The sequence below is a fragment of the Pinus tabuliformis genome, chromosome 8 (genome assembly GCF_031772625.1).
Source record: "Pinus tabuliformis cultivar Carrire ecotype Pingquan chromosome 8, CPIR1, whole genome shotgun sequence".
In the NCBI taxonomy this organism is placed as follows: domain Eukaryota; kingdom Viridiplantae; phylum Streptophyta; class Pinopsida; order Pinales; family Pinaceae; genus Pinus; species Pinus tabuliformis.
The window spans coordinates 1,205,022,553-1,205,048,792 of record NC_142294.1 but is presented as its reverse complement, the minus strand read 5'-3'; the positions used below and the strand labels follow the sequence as shown (position 1 = coordinate 1,205,048,792).

Here is a 26,240-nt window from a genome sequence, read left to right as displayed (position 1 = left end):
GTCAAGAGTAAAAATGGATGTTGTAATTTAATGTAGGTTAAACATTTTAGCTTGGTTAAAATAAAAAATAAAATAAAAATCAACTATTAAATTTATTAATTTTTATAAATTACTAATAGTAATTTTTAAGCTCCAAGTTTATGATAACCCATGGTATTGACCCATGGTAATACCATGGTATTCATGTGAGCCTAGACTAGAAACTCCGGAATCACCCTCACTCACCGATCACCTGGGAGGGCGATACTCTAGTATAGGAATTGTAGTTGAAGGAAGTAGGTTCTAACTGGAGTACTTCATGAGGTGCCGAGTAGTGATTGAATGGAGCAACGAGAAATAGAGAAAGTGGTTTCCGGCTTAAGGCCAATGTTGTGTTGAATGAGTATTTCATGTATATGAGCATGTGGTCTTAGTGGATGACGTCCATTTTCTCATTTCAAGTCTATATAGAGAGCTAGTTGTGTTAGCACGCCTCACCCGAGCAAGTCTAAAGGGGAAATTCTATCGTCTTAGGTCCATACAAAGTTTTATTATTTAGTGAAAGACTTGCCAAGATCTTACAAGATTTTATAATTGAGTAAAATATTCACCATGCCTGGTGAGAGATTTGCCAAAAAATTATATATACATATTATATTATTGATAAAATCGCCTTCCATTTTTCCTTTATACCATGGAGATTCGCCCATTTATTATATTTATAAATTTAGGGGGGGTTCTTAAAATTTTCCCAGATCCTCATAGCTCTCGATAGGGTAGTACTGCTCCTTGATGGCATCCCGGAATGAATCCCAGGTGGGTGCGGCTGAAAATAGTGAGCCAGTACTTTCATCCTTCTGCTCGCAGTAGGTTTCCCACCAGTCCTTGACGTGGGGGGCTGCTTTGAGGAGAGCAAAAACAATCTTTTCCCGACTCGAAAATTAATGAACAGAAAAATAACCCTCTAGCAGATTTAACCATTTATCTACGGCATCTGCATCTATCTGACCCTCGAATATGGGGATTTCAAAATTAACTTGTACCTTAAAGGGTGTGGCATTTCCAGAGTAGCTGCTGGAAGCCGATGCGTTGCTTCTGGGTAGCCGCTGAAGGATCTGAGCAAAGTTGTCCATCATCGCGTTCCGTTGTCGCTCGAGGGCTTCTTCGAGCAAGATTTTGATGGGATCTCCTGCCCCCTCGTCTTTCTTCTCGTCCGCCGTGGGAGGCCGTCGAGATTTGTGAGGCTGGTCTTGCAAAGGTTCAACCAGTTCAAGCCCTAACTCCTTATATCCCGACCTTGTTGGGGACATGCAAAGAAAAACAGAGAAAAAAAGAAGACCGCTCTGATACCACTGATCCGGATTTAAACAGGAACACAAAAAATTACAGAGATAACCATATACACAAAGATGCAGCGGAAATAATACTTCATTTCATTAATGGAAAATACTGAAATATGCTTACAAACAGAAATGGAAATAAACCAGCTAGGGCGATGGTAGCTTATCTCTGAGAAGAGATGTGATGGCTACATGCCTCTGAACTGTGTTACAATGAGGCTTGACGGCCTATTTATTGTTGAGAAACAATGGAAAACCCTTAACATTCCAAAACCTAACCCTAGGAGATGAAACGCCAAACTATGGGCCCCGTTTGGGGGTAAGTTGGTACATCAACTTCCTGGGGTCGTAACTTTGGCACATGATCTCCGTTTGATGCGTACAATAGCTCACTAGAAAGATCTATCCGAGCACTATCATTGTTGGAACGGGCAACATCAATCCATTTCATGGACCCATGTTGCCCCTGGATTCCCCAAAAAACGTAGTTTAGGGCCTCAAAACGGCTCCGGAAGTTCAGGACCCGAAAAACTGCTAAAAATAGTAAGTTGTGCTACAATTAAGGAAACTGAAAATGCTGAGAAAGACAATGGTGGCGGTCCAGGTGGACTTGGTAGGTGGCCACCAATATCCACCTGGATCAGAATTTATCTATTTTCTAATGGGAATGTTTTGAGTACAACTGCCACATAAAGGGTAATAGGATTAATTAAAATTCTATATTAAACCCTAACAGTTAAACAATGTTGGAATTAAAAAGAAGATAGCAGATAAATTTATTCATCAGAGAATTCGTAGAGAGCATACATGGAAGGAACTTTAGTGGTATCCACTTGGAACTATAAATGACCAAGGGTTTATGAATAACCTAAATAAGCTTCTAAAAGTTATAAAGTGAACAAAAAATGGGAAAGCGAGTTACCTTTATAGTACAAATGAAAAATCCTAAGTTCAACCTTCAATTTCCTCACCCAAGAAAAACCTTGCACCTTATAGTAAGTCTAAAATTTGAAAACCTATTGCCATGAAGCCTAAAATTGTTAACAATTTTATGATCATCATTGCAGGTAGGAAACATGTAGGAAAAACTAAATACCTTGAATACACTTTAAAATAAATACTTGAGAAACACCAAGCTAGATTTGGAAGATCGGGCATTTCTTGGTAGCAATTTGCAAGTGTAGTAAAAGCCAAAGGGCCACAAACTCCTAACCGACCACTCATTCCTTGCTAAAATATTAGATTGACGCTTTGGTGAAACCCAAAATGTAAATGAAAGGTGAATGAGGTTTGAGGACTAGGGTAAATCTGCCAAGTTTAAAGCAATTCAATCTTAGCCTTTCATTTCCACAAATTTAATATCTATCGTTGAGTGTACCAAGTATAAGAGGCACATGGAGTTCATGGGGACAATGGTCATGACTTTTATGCATTCAACATGTATATGTTGTGGGCTAGCATATCAAATTACCATTTCAGATATACAAAGTAATTTTCAATGCACCCGACACCTCAATATATAAATAAATAAACAATGGAATTACTAGGACACAAGAAATACAGTAAGACAAGAATCGATATGGTTTATAGTTAGCATTGTCACCATCATAATACAAAAATCTGGAATGTAATAAAAGGGTCCCTTCATGTAGTCTGTTTTCCATTGCTGCCATTTCCAGCCTGGCAAAATCAATGGTGATGGCTCTATGTATGTATTTCTTCTGCCATGCATGTTTTCTCTATTTCTAGTGGGTCATATATTGTTGATGCTATGAAAACTGAATTTCTTTTATTATTTTGTGTGCATTCCCACAATGAGAGGTGTTTTAATTACACTGCAATCTAATCAAACATTATCTCAGACTGCTAGTTCTCTTTGCTTTAGTTACATTGCAATTGGTGCCTAGGTTTGTGCATAATTTACATAGATATGCCTTCTCCCAGATATCTTTGCTTTAATTTCATTGCAATTTTCGCCTAAATCCATGCATAACCTATAAGGATAGGCCTTAATTTTTCAAACCTTGAGGACATTGTCGCTGCGTCATGATAATATTTCATGATTTAGAGTTGATTAACTAATTGTATGTAACAAAATTTAATAAATATTTGAGTGTACAATGTAATCATTGCACAATAAGAGTGCAACCAATCATATTGAAAATAAATAGGTTTAACATTATTAAAAAATAATAAAATTAAATTTCTAATGCTAAAATTTGGAAAAGAATGTAAATTTGTTTAGTCAAAACAAACTAATAAGAAATCAAACCAAAAACTGAACATAATATATGTTTCATGAGATAAGTATAATTATATAATAAATTTTGGTCAAAGCCGATCGTCAAATATAAGCAACTATTGACATGTTATAGCTTCCATTATCAATTACCCACTACTATCTATCCATCCTAACCTACACATGTTTACTCTAATTTGTCCCCAACTAAGAGATCTTTTACCAAAAATATCTTTTAAATCTTTACCTACTATTAAAAAGTTAAATTTTATTTTTTTTTATTTTTTTAAGGATATATATATATATAATCCAATCATCTCCGTGGGAAACAATAAGGAAAAAAATAACAAGTCATTTAAATCCATCTAAACAATTATCTTATATAATATTTATATTTTATACTTTTGTATTCAAAAACATTTAAAAAAAACTATATTACCAAAAATCTGAATTGCAATACTTATACCAAACATAAAGAAAATAATTATATATTTATTTTATTTATAAATCACTAATTTAAAATAAATAAAAATTATAAAATACTTTAACATTCATAAATTATATATATATATATATATATATATATATATATATATAAATTATTTTAATAATATAAAATAATAAAGATTGTTAAATTATATATATGTAAATTATTTTAATAATATAAAATAATAAAAATAATTTTGTTTTTATAAAATTAAAATATTTTAATGAAAAATTGAATTTTATTTATAAACATAGATTAAAATTATTTAAAAAATTATATATATGTATATATATATATAATGAAAATGTAATGATAATGGGATTCATTTAAACTTAAAAAAAAAAAAAACCAAAAACACTATATTATAAGAGATAACACTAAATTCATGCACGAACTTATTTTAAATAATATTTATCTGGTTTGTATTGACAATTTTGGTTTTCAGAAATTGTTCGTTGACATGGCTTCAACATATATTTAGTCAATTTTTTTTATAGATTTAGTTGTGTTTGTTTAGTTGTTTTTTATTCTTTAAGTTTGACCTGTGGTTTGATGAGCAGTTACATAAGTACATTTAAGGTGTTAAGATCATCTGAAGATCATACTCGGCTATATTAGCACTTAGTTAAGGCTGCGACCTAGGTGTATTTGATCCGTCAAAGTTACTTAAGAATCACACTCGGCTACACTAACACTTAGTTAATTAAAATTTCTAGCATGTCTCCTCTCCTGACAAGACACAACCACCACCGATAAAGTTGGTTAACCAAACCTATCCTCAATTAATTATGTTAATAAAACTTGTCAATTTTCTTTATAATTTATTATTTAATAATTTTAACCTTTTTCCATACAGATACTAATAATTTTTTTGGACAAATTTATGCATAGAAACATAGATTCAACCCTCGTTTCAAAACAGTGGAAAAGAATTTTTTAAAGTATAACGATGTCCTTTTGTGCTTTTTCTTTTAAAAAATGCAAATACGGTCCTATTAAATAACAAAATAACTGCTTTTTGTATGCTTTTGTGCTTTTTCCACTCAGAGCGATACAAATACCATCGTATTAAATAACTCCTTTTGTGCGTTTCTGTGCTTTTTTGCGTTTTTGTGTAAGCGAAAAAGAATTTCAACTTTCCATTGATTGGTCATCAAGAAAATCACAGAAAAGCCTTGAATGACGGGGATGACAAACCGCGCTCTATAAATTCACCACCACCACCCCTCACAGAGTCACACCATTCAACTTCAACTTCAACGTTCAGCGAAAAGCATCAACGTGTGTCACAGATCACTAACTATGGATAAGAGCGTTTTACAAATTATTGTGAATCATGTTCCAGAAGCAGAGATCATAGAATCAGGAGACGGCGCCTACAAAATTCGTCTGCCGTATTGCTTCAACGAAATGGCTGCGTATCGAGAGCTGAGAAGAGCTCTGAAAGAGTCCCCAGCCAAGCCCATCTGCTCAACCTGCCGTTCAGAGAATACAAAGTTCAGATATTTCGACAACAGCTCCTCCAAGGCCTTGCAGGCGAGGTATAAATGCCTAGCCTGTAACAATCTCTTCACTCTTGGAGGAAAACAGTACTGCAAAGACCATAATGCAGCTAACGGTCAAGACCATCAGAAGGAGAAAAAATTCAACTCCAAAGATCGTGATCAGCACAGTCTGGTTTCAAGAAAAAAGATCAAATGGAAGGAGGCCGATTGCAGCAGCAGCAACATCAGAGCTCGTGACAACGACTACTCGGTGCAAAATGTGGACTCACTGAACCTAGTTACTGGTGACAACGACTACTCGGTGCAAAATGTGGAAACACTGAACCTAGTTGATTTGATAGATTATTTCAAGCAGGATGCACAGGATTTTGTTCAAACGCAATTGGAATTATCCCAGAAGCCATTCTGGGGCCAAAGAGAGTACGCTGGTGATGATAAGGGGGAGATGATAACTTGTGGATTGAGTAAAGTTGGGCCTCTTCAATTGCAGTTATGGTTTTAGCCAAATTATTGATTTGGGTTTTGAAGGATCTCAATTCTCACTGGGACGGATATATTCTGGTGTCATGGAAATTATAGTTTCATTAACTTGGTGCAAAGCGCCCATATAAATAATAAACCGTCTTACTGATATTCTTCACATTGTTCCTTTGATTATTCTATCATAAAAAGTGCTAGCCAGGACTGAATGCTGATTTTGGTTTTTGTTTGCTTCAGAATCAATAGCATTCATAAATATTAATGACTCTTATTGTCGCATGTTAATTCTTTATGGTTTATTTTCGGCCATTTTTATGCTATTATAGATTTGAGGAATATTTTGATATTTGAGAAACAGAGGGAGGTGAAACAATTGGGTTTGCTACTGTTTGTTCCTGTGATTATATTCGTTAGATTCCGAAAATATTCATAAAACCTGCATCGAATTAACTTAACTCTTATATTTTATTAATGAACCATTAAAAAAAAATCACCCATTAAAATGTAAAACTGCCTTTCTGGACGTGGAGGTGGAGAAGAAAACTGCCTTTACAGTACATCAATCAATTGCTCACACAGACAGCTTTCAAACCAACCGGCACAGACAGCTTTCAAACCAACCGGTTAATTAATTAGATAATATGAAACATGCGTCCACCCAACCTTCTTTGTTCCCCATAATCCCTTTCTTTGAAAGGGCATTGCCCAAATACGTCTACTTCCCCTTGAAGATGTCACACTTCCACAATTTTTCGAGTGGTGATTGAGCATAATCTCTAGGTCTCAAGCATACTCTCTTTCCTTCTGACTGGATATAATCTAGAAATGCGAAAGGAAAATACGCACTTCTTTTTTAGTGGATATGATTTACCCTTAATGTTGTAATGATTAAGGGAATCAATACACATAATGCAGGATTGTTACCTTGTTTACTATATGTTTATAGTAAACATATAATTAGGTTGGTCAATATTTTTTAGTTTTTAGGTTTATTTTACAACTCAGTTTTATGGGATGTGTAAGTTTATCTTTTTCTTAAATACAATTAAAAATTATGTTTTAAATAGAAAAATAATGGCCACTATAATTTAAAAGAATGTGCAAATCATAGTTTAAATCTTATACTTTTCAAAAATATTTCAAAGAGAAATGTCTATTTTTATTAATTTATGTCGATATCAAATTCATATTTATTTAAAGTTTTATGGTTAAATTTTTTATTTAACATTAAAAAATACAATTTAGATAATGAAAAATAATACATTATATTTTAGACTCCAAAAAATTTTACCAGTGAAAAAATTTAATCCTCTAAATTTATATTAAATCTATACTTAAAATAAATTAAACAATATCCTCCTTCATTTTCCTCCCCTCCAAGAATTTCCACCTACATCATCAGGGTCTTCCATTTTCACGTGATTCATTAAATGACTCTCACGAGTCTCGTGTGAAACTCTTTATCGGTTTACGTGGTCCTGTCACATCAAAAGTCCAACTTCTTTCTTTCTCGGTTATGCGTTAATGTCGTCTTCTATTGCAAAATGCAAAGGGCAATGGTTACTTTGTTGATTGCTTGGCGACATCGTGCGTCATTTTCTTACGCTTCTTTCGCTTATCCTCCCAACGTTCCATGAACAGTAAATACATCACGTACTAGGTTCCAAACAATGCATCTGCAACTGCATTTTCATTACCAACTTCACAATTTAGTGTGGTCTCAATGTACTCATGGAACAACATGTCTCATCCTTATGTAAGCTGGATCTGAGTTCTCTCTTCGTGGGTTGTATTAGCTTAAAATTTGTAACAACTCCGCTTTCGTTGTTTTCCGAGTGATACCTATTAAAGATAAGATAAAGATATCTATGCTCTGTCACCACTAAAGCGTAAAGCCTCTTAAGTGATGCTAGCAATGGCTTTGGAAATATCACACAAGTTTTCAACGAATCTTTTATATTAATCGGAGAAGCCAAGAAATATTACTACCTTGGGATATTCATCAAGGTTCCCTGTTCCTTAATTACCTCCACCTTCTTGGGATCCATAGTGATGATGGAGTTAGATGTGATTTGCAAGCTCTCATATCAAGGGTGTAACATTTATCTTATCCCAATTTGGCCATAATTTCATAACTACATTCCATTTCTTCATGGGTTTGAATTATGACAAAAAGTTCAAGCCATACATATGCGTTAGCCATTTGATGATATTAGAAAAGGATAAAACTCAAATGTGCTTCCTGAGGGCCCCGTGATCTTGAAAGATTGGTTGGAATTGAGAGCATATATCAAGATGATAGCTTCATTTGTGAGTGTGTCATCATATCTCAGTATTGAGAACTTTGATGAGAAGAATAGGGATGGGAAGCATTGTGTAGTATCAATATAGAGGCCATGAGTCGAGAGCATCTATTCCTTGAAACTCTGCTATGGCTTTGCACCCAGCCCCAACCAAGTTTTTGCAACCATAAGTGCACACACGAGCATAGGGGAAAGCATGAGCATGCCATTAGAGTGACTTTAGCGCTAAAGGGGGAAATGAAAATGACTTGCATTCATCGACCCAAGAAGCCACCTCTAACAATAGAAAGTTAGTCTGAAACCAACTATGTTTGCAAGTTCACCTATGAATGTGGTTAAAATTAAATTGGTTCGATTTGGCCTATATTCATAACTGCATACAATTTCTCTATGGAGTTGAGTTGTGGTGAAATTTTGGCCATTTACAAACCTTGCTAGTAAAAACATGCCAAAATAAGAGGGGGGGGGTGCAGAATTATATGGACAAATGTTGAATCCTAGATTCCTTAATTATGTTGGAAGTGAAAATTCCTTTTAACTATGTGGCTATGGCGAAAGTTTATTATAATGGCACAAGAAGCATGCTAAATGTAGCTATTAGAATGGTTGATCTATTGGTGATTTGATTGGGTTCAATTTGCTAGACCAGGCAAGAGTGTGTATAACAGGATGGTAGATGTGTTGTATTTGATGGGAGATTGGGTGAGGTGGGATGCCCCTTTATGGCCTACTATGTTCTTTGTACATGTTACAATGGCAGTTGTTGTGATGAAAGATTTCTTCTTTTCCCATCGATCCATGTTAGTTAAATGCATCTTTCCTTCCATAGGTTAATTTATATTTGGTGGTTTACTACATGTGTTTCCCATTCAAATATATTTGCATTTATTTTCTAATCATTGGTTCAAAGATGAGGAGATTTTTTATTAGGAGAGAATGGAGTTGAAGAATTTAATGGTTCGTATAATGTGTAAATGTTTACATGTTGGTCATAATTCCTACGTAGGTGTGCATGATCCATGAAGAGGAGATTTTGTTGTCTAGTTGTGAGGGAATGCACCATATATATAGTTGGATACGCCTTCAATAAACTCATAATATGCTTTTACTAACGCTGCAGGTGCACACTCATGGGCGTTGTTTGTTTGTCCCAAGCTTGCAGCTAGATACACGTGTTTCTTCAATGTTTGTCCTTTTGTTGTAGTTAGTCTTGCATTTCCATTTTTCCAAGTTCCTAAATTGAAGAAAGATACATCTTAGGGTGGATTTGAGGTGAAAAAACATGAAGACTCAAGGATTATGTTATTAATTCAATCTATGGAAGAGGAGTTTTGGATATAGCATTACCTTTAGCTCCATCACAGTGTGGAAAGTTTTTTATCATGAAATTGTAAGCATTTTTACTATGCAACAGAATGGATGACCTATTTGCGTGGGTTACTACATGGGCTTGACCAATTTAGTTAGGTTAGAGGGTGTACAAAGGAAAGGTGGGTGCATTGTATTTTATGGGATGGCCCTTTACAGGTCGCTCTATTGTTTTTACCAATTTAGGATAAATGGTGCAACAAAATGTCTCATTTTTGGTCCCCGACCATGTTCTTTGAGTTCTCATTTTATTTTTTTAGTCAATTTTTGTTGGGTGGTTTTTTGCATGTGTATTCCATTGGCACATCCATGCTCAAATTTTATAACAAATAAAGTCATCAAATTTGACACCATCTACTAAAGGAAATAGCTTGATTTGAGATGATATCACTGTCATTCCTTACAGTGGGCATTTATAAGAATAAATTTGGCATAAGATAGTTCACTAAGTATAAACTTATCAAAGAAGAGAAACTTTAAATTCATTGGCACTTTGAGAGAAATATTCCTCAATGCACTTTCATCCATACATGTGTGAAAGTTAGATTGGTTCATTTTGGCTTAGTTTCATGGTCACATTTCCATTTTGTCTGATGTTGATAGTTGTGATATGACATGAAACGTTGGTCACTCATTGTTTAGAGGGAAAAAGGCATTGAAAATTGTCACATTATTTGGGAAAAATATGAAGCCTTATTTGTTTGAAAATGACAATATGCATTGATAGTACTGTCCTTATTTAAAATGACTCATTGTATCCTTGTAGCAAACCTATTTTATCAATTTTCAAGATATCATTGTGGTCATTAGGGGACCTACTCTAGAGGAAGATATAACTCTATTTGGAATAAATTTTTTTGATAAATGTTACTTATGGTTTTTCCCGTGATAACACTAAGTCAAATTGGTGCATTTTGGCATAATCTCATAGTTGTGTGCCCTTTCTATATGTAGTTTACATATGACATGTTAAGGAGATTGCTTAGTGACGTTACATGCCATTTCTATGTGATTCTTTCACTTATACTCTCAATGTTACACAAATGATAGAGTCTAGATACATTACATATTAGGTTCCAAAGAGTGCATATAAAATTTCATTTTCATAGCCAACATTATAAGCTAGTTTTGTCTCAAGTACTTATCAACTGACAATGCCCATATTTACATAATCTAGATCTGAAAATATTTGCTTTGTGGAGAGAAATACATTATTAGTCTACAATCCCTATTAGCTTCAAATTTAGTATTATATTAGTGACACTTGGAAAACAGGAGACAAGATACCTTTGCTCCATCACCATTTCTCCTTCTTGTGATAAAATTGTGACAATAGATATGCCACTTGTATTGATATGAATAAACAAAGTATTTCAAGGATTAAGGAGATAAATTAATAGTGTTTTTGTGAAGTTATACTTGAATTAATCAATCTTATGTTATTGTTAGTGGGCTTAGGCATACATCTTCTTACCTCAAAGGGCTTCTTAGAATTGAGAACATATATGACGAAAGTAGTTTTGTTTGAAAGCATGTCACCACATCTTATTATATAGGATCTAAATGGGAATACTGAGTGGAGAACTAATTAAGAAGCCTTCCTCAAAAGTCCTATATTGATTTTCACACATACCCTCCCATTTTTTCACAACCATGAGTGTACACATGAGCACAAGAGCAAGTATGAGGATGCCATCAAGTATTCTTGAGCCCGGAAGGGGAGAAATAAAAACACCTCACTTTCATAAACTTAACAAGGCACAACTCATAACCAAAGACTAAATTGAAAACTAACATTGTTTGCAAGTTCACCCATGAATGTTGCTAAAGTTAAATTGGCTCAATTTGGCCTAGCTTCGTAATTGTGTGAAGCTTCTATATGGAGTAAAGTTGTTGCAAAACGTTGGCCATTTATAACCCTTGCTAACAAAATGATGATAGAATCACAATAGGTCTTGAATTCTAGGAAGAAGTCTCAAGCCCTGATTTCCTCAATAATTTTGGAAGTGAAAATACCTTTAAATATTTTGTTGTGTGGAATGTTTATATTAATAAAATGAGAAGCTCGTTAATTGTAATTATTACAATGGATGATATGTTAGTGATTTAATTGGGTTCAACTTTTGAAAGAGGTTATCATACGTATAAAAGAAAGGAAAACATGTTAAATTTGATGAAACCGACTTGGGTGAGGTGGGATGTCCCTTTATGACTTGCTCTATTCCTTTTATGTATTGCATGGAAAGTTGTTATATTGAAGCATCTCTTTTTTCTTTATTCCCATGGATCTATGTTGCTTGAATCCACATTCATTTCTACTACTTAGTCTATGTCTAGTGGTTTACTAGAAGCCTTTTACATTAGTATATCCCTGTGTTCTTTTCCTAATAGTTGGTATCATATATGAGAAGATTTTATCTTGAGATATCATTGAGTTAAATATTATTCTAATTCACAAAAATGTTAGATGTATACTTGTTGGTCATAATTTATACACAGGAATCCAAGGGGGGAAACTCAATTTGTGATCGAAGTAATGTGAAATATGTGAAAACTGATAGATCCAAGGTTCAAATCTTCCCGTTTGTGACCCATTTTATAGACAGGAGGATAGAACAAACCTCAAGAGGTTTACTAGTAGTTACATGTCACACAGGTTGTTGGGTTCCTCTAGGATACAAAGAATAATAATCTCAATATAGGCATGCATGACCCATGAAGAGATTTTACTATTTTTCTAGTTGTGAGAGAAGGTGGCATGTGTATAGATGGATATCCCTTTAATAAACTTGTAATATGTTTTTATCAACATTGCACACTTGTGTTGTATGTTTGTCCAAATTTTTAATTGTATTCACATGTGTGCTAAGATTTGATTTCAACAACTTGAAGACTAAAAAATTTATGTTGTAGATTTAATCCATTGATGAGGAGTGATGAAAGTAGAAATACCTTTAACTTTGTTGGAGTGTGAAAGTTTTCCCATATAATTAAACCATACAAATTTTCGTAATGTAAGATAATGAGTCACTTATTTGTGTATGGGTTATTACATGGGTTTGACTTGTTACATGGGGTTAAAGGGCACGTAAAAGGAAGGTCGATATGTAGTATTTAATGTGATAAAATCATAAAAGAGACCTTGAATGATGTTTTAATAGCCCCTAGTTTGTTTTCCATGTAAATAAAATAGAACAAAGGTCATGGGACATGTATTCCAAGCTGAATAGTTGGAATCCATTATAGTGGGCATCACTTATGGTTTATTAGTGGCTATGGAAATTGGAAAAGGAATTGGCAATGACCAAGAGGCAATAAATGGAAATTTAATTAAGGAAATAAAGGAAAATAGGGGAAAAGGAAGATGAAGAGACACATATATGCATGCAAGTAAAATTAGATAGAAAATGATGAAAATGAAAGAAAAAGGAGACATGAGTGATAAAAAGGCATGAAAGAAATAGTTCACAAATTTTGTCTGTTCATTTTAGGTTCTCTCCATCCACACTCTTACACTCTCATACACTCTTACACACTTAGAGCATTTTTGGAGCATCCAAGCATTCACTTGAACTTGGAGAAATCAAGCAAAGGAAAAGCAAGGGATTGATGGGCGGCAAAAAAGAAGATTGGACCAACAACTGCAATAAGCATACATTGCAGGTAGCAGGTTTCATGTGTCATTTCCTTGTTGAGATTTAGATCCATAGTATATGCATGTGGTTCTTTGGTTATTTTTTGTCATTGGCATGGAAATTTGTCAGAATTGACAATGGTTTCAACCTTGTATTTCCATTTTGTAGATAGCAATGATGCAATGGGTTCCCCTTTTGGATTTATTATTAGTTCTCAAATTCCCTATGGTTGTGAGTTGGGATAGAATCTATGGAGCCCTAGATCAACTTGGGTTCCCTAAAGGCTATGGGATGAGATGGGAGACCTCTGGAAACTTGTAACAACTTGGGTTCCCTAGAGGCTATGGGTTGATGTAGAATCCCTAGATCCCTAGACATTCTAGGAAGAGACAAATTTGGTTGGTATTAGTGATTTCTAGACCAATTAGGTGAAATACCTATGGTTCAGGGTTGAGGTGGTTTGACCTCACGAAGCCCTGGTTGGTTCTATTTTGAGTTAACCCATATGATCCCACATTTATGCTTGGAATATGTCGTGGGGGTGATTCACTAAAGAGGTATTTTGTTTCAACTAATCTAAGGTCGGGTGGTATGTGGAAGTCCCTAACTTGGTTGGAATTTGCATATGTTAATATGAGATATTTTCTTATTGTGATTAATGATCATATGTATTGGTTGTTATGTTGATATTATAACTGATTTGTCATGGTTTCTATTTTCTCTATCTTCTAGTTATATCCTTGGTTAGATGATGTGTTGTTTTTATGGATTTCGTTCATGATTTGACAAGTTGTTGAATGATTGATTAATGCATGGGATAACAAGTTGTTACAACTAACTTGCGAGGGCATTGGGCCTTAATGATGATTATTTAAAGAAGTTAAGACAAACATGATCAAATATGCATTCATGGCCTATAGCTTCTATGTTTACTACATGTTTGAATTTTTTTTGTCATGAGATTGGCATGTTTTAAGTGAGTTCTAGCCTTTGCATTCATTATTTAGACGTGTTACCATCTTAGAACTGATTTTGGAAGGCTCTAGGCACTTCTAGGTAATATCCTACAGGCCATCCCTGAAATGTGGCATAGATCTCATGACCATATGCTTATAACTAGAATATTTATGTCATAACCGCATGCATGAAGGCTTATGGGTGCGCTTGGGGTGTCAACCATGTGAAAATGAGTTCCAACTCAGGGATTGATCACCAGGGGCAGTTTTCATGTTGTTGAGTGATCTAGTGTCCCTGAGGGGTGGTAATATGTGTTCCAGTTTGTAGGCCCCAATTCCATAACTGGAACTTGAAGGTCGGGTCATGTGATATTAGCGCTCAACTCATGTTTACCTTGGAGAGCTTTTAAAAGTGGGTAAATGTGGGAGGAGGTTGTTACAAATTGGTATCATAGTGGATTTCGTTCTCTCTGGGTGATATTTGGTACCATAAATTGGTATCATAGCAGTTCCGTTCCCTGCAACCTTTCCTATGATATCAGTGTTACAAGGTGGTATCAAAGCGAGGTTGCAACATTGGACCTTAGGGTAAATGTGATTTCTACACGTGCATGTTATTTATCTATGTGTTTGTTATGCATGCATTTTTATGGTTATGGTTATCATGTAGGCAGATAGTATTACAATTTTTTGTTATCATGCCTTATACTATCTGCCTACTTGATAACCATAACCATAACAATGCATGCATAACAAACACATAGATAAATAACATGCACGTGTAGAAATCACATTTACGAATTGAATTGTGCAGATGTGATAGCCTCCCCTAAGATACACTAAGGTATGATTTTATTATGCCTTTTATTTGGTTTATCTAACATGGTATGTTTATAGGAAACAAAAGATCAAAGATGAAGAGAAGAATGGTGGTTTACAGTTCACATATCTCCCCTTATAGGCTTGATGTGAATTCTATGCAATGGTAAAGGTCAGTTGGGAAGTGAGGAGAAGAGTATTCTCCTGATCTAGCAAATACACTAAGGAGTGTGAGGGTAGAGATTCGAAGTTGAAAGGGAGATAGTAACAAGTTGATTGAGGCAAAAGAAATAATTGCAAGGGCTCGGGAAAAGTAGGTAGAGATCAATGTAGTGATTCTTTAAAGCCTTTCATATTTGTAGAAGTAGGGACAAATGGGTATCATTCATGGAGATAGTCAGGAAGAGAAGAAAAATGGGGCATATGGTAGTAAGTCTAAGAGAAGCCACGTGATGTACAAAGATGATACAATCATAGGTGGCATATCTTTGTATACACCTGACAGGAGGGCTAGTACTCATGGATTCTATTCTAGCCCCAGTTCTAGGAGACAACATCACCATTATCACCAGCATCCATACAGGAGTGAGAAGGGATTTTTTCCAGAGAAGTTCAATAAAGCCAAGCCTCCTACATTTGATGGAGATATGAAGAATTCATAATATGCATAAGCATGGTTACTTGGGATGAACAAGTTCTTTAGATTTCACGAGTATTCAGAGAACATGAAAGCCAAGATAGCTACCTTCAGTCTCAAAGGAAAAGAAGATACCTGGTGGTAAGATGTGAAACATGTCAAATGAATTAGAGAAGAGGAGTTGATTTGGGATGAGTTTGAGATACGATGATGAAAGGGACAAGGAATTCTGTGAGCCGAAGATGGGTTCTATGAAAAATCATGAGAGTACTAATAGTTTCTTGGAGCTATTGAGCTATGTGCCTTATATTAAAGATGATAAAGCGAATATTCAAAGGTCCATTAGTAGGTTACTAGTAGCATTCAAAGACTGGATTGAGTTTGATGAGCCTCAGTCATTGGAGGAAGCCATAAGAATGTTGAAGCATTGTTATGAGTAGTCAAATCGTAAGTCTGAGCTCAAGCATGATTAGAAAGGGAATGGAAAGACTAAAGGAAAGTGGCCTTAGAAGCGAGGCAAACCTCAGGATGAAAGTGATAAGAAAAATGTAGCACATTATAAGAAGTTCAATGCAGTTGAGAGAGGACATGGGTGTCCTTTGAGGTGTTGGACTTGTGGTGGAGAGCATCATATGAATGAGTTCCCATCACACCAAGGTGGAAAGCCTCATATTTACAGTTCTCAAGAGGCACAGACAGTTGGAGATGTTGGTTAGAGTATTCCTTGGATTTATGCAACAATGGATAATAGGTAGGAAGATCATTAGGCATCCATTATCGAGATGGAAGATAACCTTTGTGATCAATTTGTTTATATTTTTATTGATATTGGATCAAATTATAGTTATATCATTCCTAAACTAGTGGATAAGTGTTAGTTGAATAAAGAAGTGCATGCAGAATCTTGGTTGGTGCAATTGGCTACAGGGACCAAGAGAAGAGCTCATCATTGGGTGAGATCTTGTGCATTTGAGTTAAATGGTATGCCTAACTCAACACATCATATGATTCCTTTGGGTTCATATAGTATGCTTTTGGGCATGGATTGATTGTTCATTGACAGGACCAAAGTGGATTGTTATGAAAAGGCCAATGAGTGTCTAGATGATGATGCGTAAAAGAGAGTCCTGTAGGGAAAGAAGAAGCCTACATCAGTGAGAATAGATACAACTATGTAAGAAAAGCACAACCACAGGAAAGCATGTTTTTTGTTTGAAGTGCATATTTTCAGTGACAAAGGGAAGGATGTTGAGGATGAGGAAATCCTGAAGATGTATCCTATCTTGCAATAGTTTTAGGATGTCTTTCCTGCAAAGATTCCAGAGTTGCGTTCTCATAGAGAGGTGGACTTTTTCATAGAGTTGATTCCAAGAGAAGCATCAATATCTAAGGTACCATACATGATGAGTACTCTGCAGTTGGTTGAACTGAATTTGTAGCTTAAATAAATGCTTTATAAAGGATACATAAGGTCAATTGTGTCACCTTAGGGTGCACAAGCAATGTTCATAAGGAAGAAGGATGGTAGTGTCATATTGTGCATTGATTACATGTATTTGAACAAAGTGAGCATCAAGAACATGTATCCATTGCATCAGATTGATATTTATTTAGCTAAGGCTGCAACCTAGGTGCATCTAATCCGTCAAAGTCACCTAAGAATCGCACTCGGCTACATTAGCACTTAGCTAACTAGACTTTTTAGCATGTCTCCTCCCTTAACAAGACACAACCACCACCGGTAAAGTTTGTTAACCAAACCTATCCTCAATTAATTATAATTTATTATTTAATAATTTTAACTTTTCCATAGGGATACTAATAATTTTTTTGGACAAATTTATGCATAGAAACACATATTCAACCCTTGTTTCAAAACAGTGGAAAATAATTTTTTAAAGTATAACGATGTCCTTTTGTGCTTTTTCTTTTCAAAAAAATGCAAATACGGTCCTATTAAATAAAAAAATAACTGCTTTTGTATGCTTTTGTGCTTTTTCTGCTCAGAGCGACATAAATACCATCATATTAAACAAGGAGCCACTGTAGTGGCAGTAGTCCCTGTCGGGGTCTGCAGGGAATTGCAGAACTTGGAAAAGTTGGCCTGGCAGAAATTGTTCCAAGTCTGCAAAGGATGGGAGGCAGAGGTCAAGGAATAAATGGAGTGAACCACAAATAAGTAATTCATATAAGTCGCTGAAAGCAGGCAGGTACTCTCAGTCGTAAATCATTTCACAGTGGATGCAAATATTACATAGTAACAAAATAGCTATGGGGCCAGTTTGTTGACTGGCCTACATGCTGCAAAGCAGCAACCATTTGCATCCATCTGTCCAGGTATGACAAGAACGATTATGAACTTAAAGAAGCTTTATTTGAATGAAGATGCTAAACAGAAATGCAGAAAATCATTTAGGAACAGGGTTTGGAGATACAAAGTGATCCCTTTCAATAATGCTCAACCACAAATAAACATTCTGTTCAATCTTGACTGAAAAATTAATTGCCTAGACTGAAAAATATCTTTAAATCTTAAAACCAATAATTCATATAAATCGATGTTTAAACCTTAAAACCAGTGATTCATATAAGTCGCTCAAGGCAGGCAGGTACTCTCAGCCGTAAATCATTTCACAGTGGATGCAAATATTACATAGTAACAAAATAGCTATGGGGCCAGTTTGTTGACTGGACTATGTCAGAAGCACTTCTTGTTGCATGAGTTGCATCAGCAACAACAATTCCTATGTCTGCCTTTTTTAGCCTGCAATCGTTTAACAATCTCGTACTTATGCTCTGCAATGACCAGTCAAAATCAGGAAGGATATGGAATCAAACACTAATTAAGGAAATGAAAAAATAAAAGTATCTGAAAAAACACAGAAGTAAAAGATAATTGTTGCTCACCAGGGAAAACACCAGCAAAACCATCAGCCTTCTCTATCAGTTCATCAACTGGCGAAGCTGCAATTGATTCATCTTTGTCCTGACCTAGTAAAGAGGATGATGGATACATGTTTGTACCCATGTCCAGTCGGCAAGCTGTCTCCTTGGCAATAGCCAATTGATCTCCTGATGAACATTTGCAAGTAAATAGTTAAATGTTGGCTCGTTGCATTACAAAAACAGTAGTGAAACTGATGACAACATAACCTCACCATACCTGTGATCATTTTGACATTTACACCAAGATTAAGAGCCCTTGTGATTGTTTCAGCACTGTCATGGCGTGGGGGATCAAAAAGAGGCATCAATCCAATAAAATGCCAGGGCCCTCCTGGACTCTCCTTCCTGCCCTTTGGAACTTGCTGCAAAGATTTTGAGATAGCTATAAAGATATACATAATCAACAAGAAGAACTTACTGGGAAGATTTAGCCCACGGATAAAGCAAAAGAAGCCATATTATTAACCTGATATGCAACTGCAAGAGAGCGAAGTCCTCGTTCAGCAAAGTTGTCAATAACTGTATGAACTCGCCAGTCAATTTGTGGCTTATTATGTGCGAGGTTAAGAATCTAGCAGAAGGTATTTGGTCATTTCAGTTTTAATAGAATGTGTACAAATAAGTTTTGAAGCACTTTCTAAACAATACAGCCCATTACCAAGTCTAATGAAGAAGGTCAAACTTCCAAAGAACAATACCTGCTCTGGAGCACGTTTACTAACTTGATGCATTTTCCCTTCATTGTCAATATAAGTGAGAGCTGTCCTCTTGTCAGTTGGATTAAAAGGAAGAAAATGGACCTCTTGAATGGCTGCCCGCGCCTTTTAGATGCATGGATGTTAAAAGCCACAACAAAAGATACAAATCAATGAAATAAGCACAGGCCTGCTTATCAACTAAAATTTAATATGATGACATAAAAAAAATACTTGCCTCCTTAGGATCCGTAAGCATCCCAACAATTGCTGCATCAATGGCATCTTGATTCTCTGTTCTGGATGCTCTTGCAGCCATCAGGACAACAACATCCTTGTCATATCCTTTCGTGAAAACCTATTCATGACAACAATTAGTAATTGATACTTGTTTGAAGGAAACTAACAGTACTGGATCATCCAATATTACCATGGACCCTAACTAGCCAATTTGGTACAACTGCAGTATCACCAAAAATTATGTATTTATGAAATAAGAGAAAGGACAAAAAAAGAATCAGAAGTCCAGAATAAATACCAACCTTTTGGAAGTGGCCAACTTGGTTTGTACTATTGACAATATGTGCTGGTTTACCAAAAACGGTATGGACCCCAGTAGCAATGACAACACATTCAAGTTCACCCTGTTTGCAAGTAGAGCCAGAATAAACCCCATTGCCAGGACCCTTTGTTACTGGTAATGACTGACCACTGAGGGCAGACTACACACATTCAAAAATATTGTCATAAAACGTGGCTCAGGAAAAGTACCAAAACAGTCGAAGTTAATCCCAGAAACCATATAAAAGCATACCTAAAATTCCAACACTTGTAATCAGAAATAAGAAGTAAAGAAAAGGATTGGATTAAGACCTGATCAATCTTTAAAGGATCTCCTTCAAGAAGACATGCATGCGCAGGAATAATATCTCTAAGTTTGATGCTGATTATGTCACCAGGAACAAGCACTGTTGCATCTTCTTCATTCCATTGTCCATCTATGAGAACTTGTTAAGTTCAAAGTCTTAAGTCATTGGCTAAGGAATTTAAAACTGCAGCAGCCATGATCTTAAGAGGATTCTGAACATCCAATTGCATGCTTCCCCGCAAAACCAAGGATAGAAAACTGAAAATATGGGGGCTGCCACTCATACAAAAGATAGTGAACAGACCTTGCTCTTTGGAGCCAGCCGAGTCATCAGTGCTGCAACAACATTGCCAACATTGTTTTCCTCTATGAAACTTATGGTAGAGTTTATAACAAGCAATGTTAGAATACCACCAAAATCTTGCCAGTCAGGAGGTTTTCCCTGCAAAGATACAATTTACATGATTAAAGCCTCAACTAAAAAGAGTGGATAGGGTATGCCCTGACTGATACTGGCTACAAGAGAGAAATATTGTGACACGATAGAACAAGAAGCCATCTTCTTTTCCGATAATATGCATAGGAACCATAAGGATGAAGTAATACTGTGAACTACTAAAAATACAATAGAGGGGAACGATATCCAATGGGAGAGACCAAATGCCACACTACTATTTACTATCAAACGAACACGGAAAACACAAAATTAGCAACAGTACTAGCAAATATTATTAATGATGAAAAAACAAAAGAATAACCATGACCAATTTGCCAAAAAAATACAATTATCAGAAGGAATGGCCACAATTTAAAGATATGTGTTTAGTTCCTGGATTGATCAATGGGGGTATATTATGCAAGCATGTTGAAGAGTCAAGACAGGCAGATAGACATGTTTGATAAATTAAATGTACGCATTGTAGGTCCGACTAGGAAAAGCCCTTGCAGAGAAGAAAACACCATAGAAAAAAAAAAAATAGAACATATAAAAGTAACAACATGATATTTGTGGTGTAAATAGCCAAGAGTTTTCAAAAACAGAGAAAATATGGGCCATGCATTTGAACGTTAATCTCTAAAAATGGGGATTTGAGCCAGCCGAGCGAAGCCAGGAACTTCTCGTTTTTTGAATTCGAAATTTGAATTAATTTAGAAATAGAGATTTGACCTGAGTGATACGTTTCACCCTTTGGTGTTTTTATATCGAAATTGGAATTAATGAAAATCAGAGTTATCCATCTATGGACATGGATCCCATCCCCTTTCACAAGTCGTTGTACTTGATGCAGTTATGCAGATCACTCCAGATTTAGTGCAAACGTAGTTAATGCAGGTAGGGCACCAGCGTGAGAGGAATCTGAGAAATCTGTTGAAGTTAACCAGAGAAATGTATATCAGTCATTCTCTACATCACTACTCAGCTGGACGTTTGCAAATTCTGTGGAAGTTACCAGAAATGTATATCGGCCATTCTCTCCTTCGCGCTTTGTAGATTGGAAACCATGTGAGCACTCTTCAGATTGTAAATTGGAAACCATGTCAGCACTCTTCAGATCTATGGCATATTCAGATGGTGTCTGGGATAAATTCTTTCTTGGTAGTGCTACTAGATTTTACCCAAAGCAGTCACCCTGTAGCATTCGCTTCGAAAATATAACTCTACGTTTGACTTTGGATCACATCTGTTTAATAACATGCAAAAAATTTAAGCAAATTGTATAGTTAACAATAAATAGAAACATAGGTAAAATAAAATAATACCAAATGCAATACAAACCTCTGTGGTGCCTTGAGGGCAATGTACGGAGCTGTCCGCTGATTAGCAAAGCTCTCTTATCATAGCTAGTTATCAGTAGATTTTGTATAGCACTATGCCATAATTCCATCTTCAAACAACATAAATTCATTTTAAAGTCCATTTGGTGCTATTTATAAAGTTTACCTGGTACGGTAACATATTGCTTCTAAGTAGTTTGCAGTACTTAATTTAATAGAAGAAAGTGCCATAGTACAACAAATTAAATAAATTATTAATAATTAATAGATCTATACAGGGAAAATAAATTATTAATACTTAATAGATCTATCCTAGGTATGGATTATTTAGGTTTAGCTATTAAAGCAGATATTAAGCTATTAATACTTTGATATATTTAGCTACTAAATCAGCTATTGATACTTGGGACATCTATGCATTTCGATTTTGTAGTGAGATGAACGTACCATTACAACTGTTCACTAGGGTTCCAATTCCCTATAATCCAACCCAACGTGTATAGCAGAGTAGCAAAGAGAGAGGAGGCTAGGCTGAAAGTGCTAAATAGTTTGGTGGAATCTGGCAGTTAAGCCCATGGAAGTTAATTTTTGCAATGTAGCATTTCAGTGTATGTATCTGAAACTAGGGAAAATTGGGAAAAAAAACAAATAAGAGATGCCACCTCCAGAACTTCATAGCTTTCAGGCATAACATAGGAAGAAACAGAAATGAGTAACCGATTCAATATACAATTTGTCATTTAACTTCAATGGATAATAAGCACCATGTTTAATCAATCTATGGAACCTTTGGTGTTCGCATTCAGAAGCCGTAGATACAAAATTATTGCTCATCTGATGTTGCATTTGTTGTATTCAACGATATAATTTAAACCAAACACGGTACTTTTTAAGATGGAGCAAAAATATAAATACAAAAGGTGGCAAGACAATGTCTGATTGTCAAGCTTCAAGCATGTTGCAGAATGCCTTCCATTTGAAATACAGGACAGAAACAGAAACAGTACAAACACACATGCATAAAGACTTTCCAACCTTCTTTCCTGAACCGTTACCTACATTACCCAAGAAACAAAAACTAACAAAACAAGATGGCTTACAACAAGCTCATTATGACTAAAATTTGAACCGACAACAGAAATTTAAAATCTTCTCTTCTTGGTTTGAAGTAGCAATGGAATTTAAAATATTGAAAGTACATTTTCTTCATAAATGAGTGGAAATTGCAAGTTAAATAGTTCTATTATAGTAAGACCATAATATGAAGAAATATATTCATATCACTTTTGCATTTGCTGTGTACGTGAAGGCCGCCATGTTCCTGGATTTTGTAATCTGTATAACAAATAGTTAGTTATAATAAAATGATAACATTGTGAATTGAAGAGAGGACATATTTGAGACAAAAGATGTTAAGGCATATGTTGATGTACCTTCCATTTGTTAGTTGACATGTAATAGCTCACTATCTTCTTTGAGTGTGAACTTGCTCTGAATTTTGAAGTCACGTAACATGTAAACAGTGGTAGCTTTCTGTTGCAAATATGTCTCATATGACATTGCTTTTAAATTAGGAAGTAAGTCATGTAATAAGGGCTGCCTAATAATGCACTGGACAAAGTTATTTGTAATGGATTCTATTACAGCATTTATACAATTCTTGTAGATGAAAGGGCAATTATCATTTCATTGTGAACAGAAAATTGTTCCATTGGTTATCACTATGGATGAATTCACTGGGGAGTTACAAATTGCATAAACAGGTTCGAAAGGAGTTGAATATGGATTTGTTGCCATCAGAATACCTTCGACCTATTTATAAAATATTCAAACGTTAATTTACATTATTACATGGCAAATGCAAAGCTAGTAAAAACACCATTATTGTTATACTTACAGCATAGGTAGATGTAGTTAGTTTTCTGAGACTGTTCAGTGCATCCGTGTTAAGTTCAGTCATGAACGTTGACTTTGATGCCCTGAATATTGTTTCTTTTGTGTTTACCTTTTTTGCTAAATTTTTGAAAAGGATGAGGGGGAAGTCTCCTTTCTGCAATTGTTTTTCCATTGAAAGGAAAAATTGTTCATACGTGTCAAACAGTTGCAACTGCAAAAGAGAAATTGTTATCTATTGAAAAATACAAAAAGTAATATGCAAATACATTGTTCGTATGTGTTGAAAAATTGCAAGTGCAAGAGACAAATTACAATAACTATAGACAAATTACAATAACTATATATTGAAGTGATGCATGTTATCTACTGAAAATTAGGAATAAGTAGCATGCAAATACATACAGTTGCATTGTCATTTTCAGAATCTCCATCTTTGATATGGAGTATGTAATGCAATCCAACCCGTTTGGCAAGTGTAACAGCTGCAACGATTGTGCCAATTGGGTACATTTCTTTTTTGTTTGCAAATTGCCTAATGGTTGTATTGGGAATGAAGAAATATTCTTTTCAAACTTCAGGTACAGTTTCTATGATACTTGATTCATTAAGAAAAATTATTTTGTCACAGTCACCGCGATCATAAACAGTTTTAGGCAATATCCTGAAATTTGTAATTGAGATGCTGTTGCCTTGCAAAATTTTCTGTTCATGTCTCTCCACTAAATGTGCAGGTACAGTTAACGTTATAGTCATCATTCCTTGAGCATATGTCAAATCAGCTCGTAATATTTGACGTGATTTGTTTGCTTTATCAAGGAATGCAGTATAAACAACCATTATGTCTCCAACAAATAGCTGCCCAATTCTATGACTATTGAGATCTTCAATTGATACTTTAATTGGCAGTATCTGTTTTTGCCTATTAAAATTGCTTAGTTATAAATTGCTATAAACATTTCTACAATGCTATGTTTCTCCTAAAAACTGAATAAGTAAAAATAGATTAGAGTGTTGTGTTTCATATGCATACCTTTTTGATGTATCATTTTGTACATTTGTTGAATCAAGTTTTGTTGTGATTGTTTCACTTGGACTAACACAAGTAAATGCACATTTCAATATGATGTGGATATTATCACATGTATTTTGTGATAAGAAATCAATAAAGAAATTATGATATGTAACCTGTACATGTCTTCTTGCTGCATTGTCTGGGGGGACTTACTACTAGTGCTTTCTCCACTCGTCCAAGATTTTCTAATTTATATACATTTAAATATACATATGTAAAAAGAGAAGGCATATATAATAAACATTAATATTTTAAATAGAAAATAGCATATTTGTATAGTTGTCATACACATACCTTTTCAAAACAAGTGGTTGGCTTGCTTTTCTAATTGAGTTATGCGCTCTATTTCCTCAATTGTTTGTTTTCCTTTTTCAGGATTTATGTTATGTTATAGAATAACAACATATATTTAGTTCAATTTGAAAGAGCATATAGAAGTAAAAAGTGAACAAGAACATTAAAACCATAGAACCATACATATGTAAAAATAGAATGCATATATAGTAAACATTAATATTCTAAATACAAATTGGCATATTTGTATAGTTCTCATAGACATACCTTAGTAAACATTAATATTCTAAATACAAATTAGCATATTTGTATAGTTGTCATAGACATACCTTTGCAAAACAAGTGGTTGGCTTGCCCTTTCTAATTGGGTTATGCATTCTATTTCTTCAATTGTTTCTTTTCCTCTTTGAAGATTTATGCTAGGTTATAGAATAGTAAGATATATTTAGTGCAAATTAGAAGTAAAAAGTGAACAAGAACATTAAAACCATAGAACCATACATATGTAAAAATAGAATGCATATATAGTAAACATTAATATTCTAAATACAAATTAGCATATTTGTATAGTTCTCATAGACATACCTTTGCAAAACAAGCGGTTGGCTTGCCCTTTCTAATTGGGTTATGCATTCTATTTCTTCAATTGTTTCTTTTCCTCTTTCAAGATTTATGCTATGTTATAGAATAGTAAGACATATTTAGTGCAAATTAAAAGAACATATAAAATTAAAAGTTGAACAAGAACAGAAGATCCATAGGAAAGGAAAGGCAAGAAGAATATACTCTGTTTGTTTATGTTCCATGTTGTTGTTCTTTTTTCTTGGTCGTTATGTTCAATTGAAAAAGGTTTTACTGGCACAATCTACATTCATAAATAGATGAGGTCGTATCTGCAAATTTATGATAGGATGCTTGTGTTGCTTAATTGAAAAGAGTGTCTTT

The 26,240-nt window shown here is 34.8% G+C and overlaps 1 pseudogene; it reads right to left on the bottom strand.

Moving 5' to 3' along the window:
* Positions 1–18,397: 18,397 nt before the first annotated feature.
* LOC149239690 (plasma membrane ATPase 1-like) lies at positions 18,398–21,795 on the bottom strand (annotated as a pseudogene).
* Positions 21,796–26,240: the final 4,445 nt, after the last annotated feature.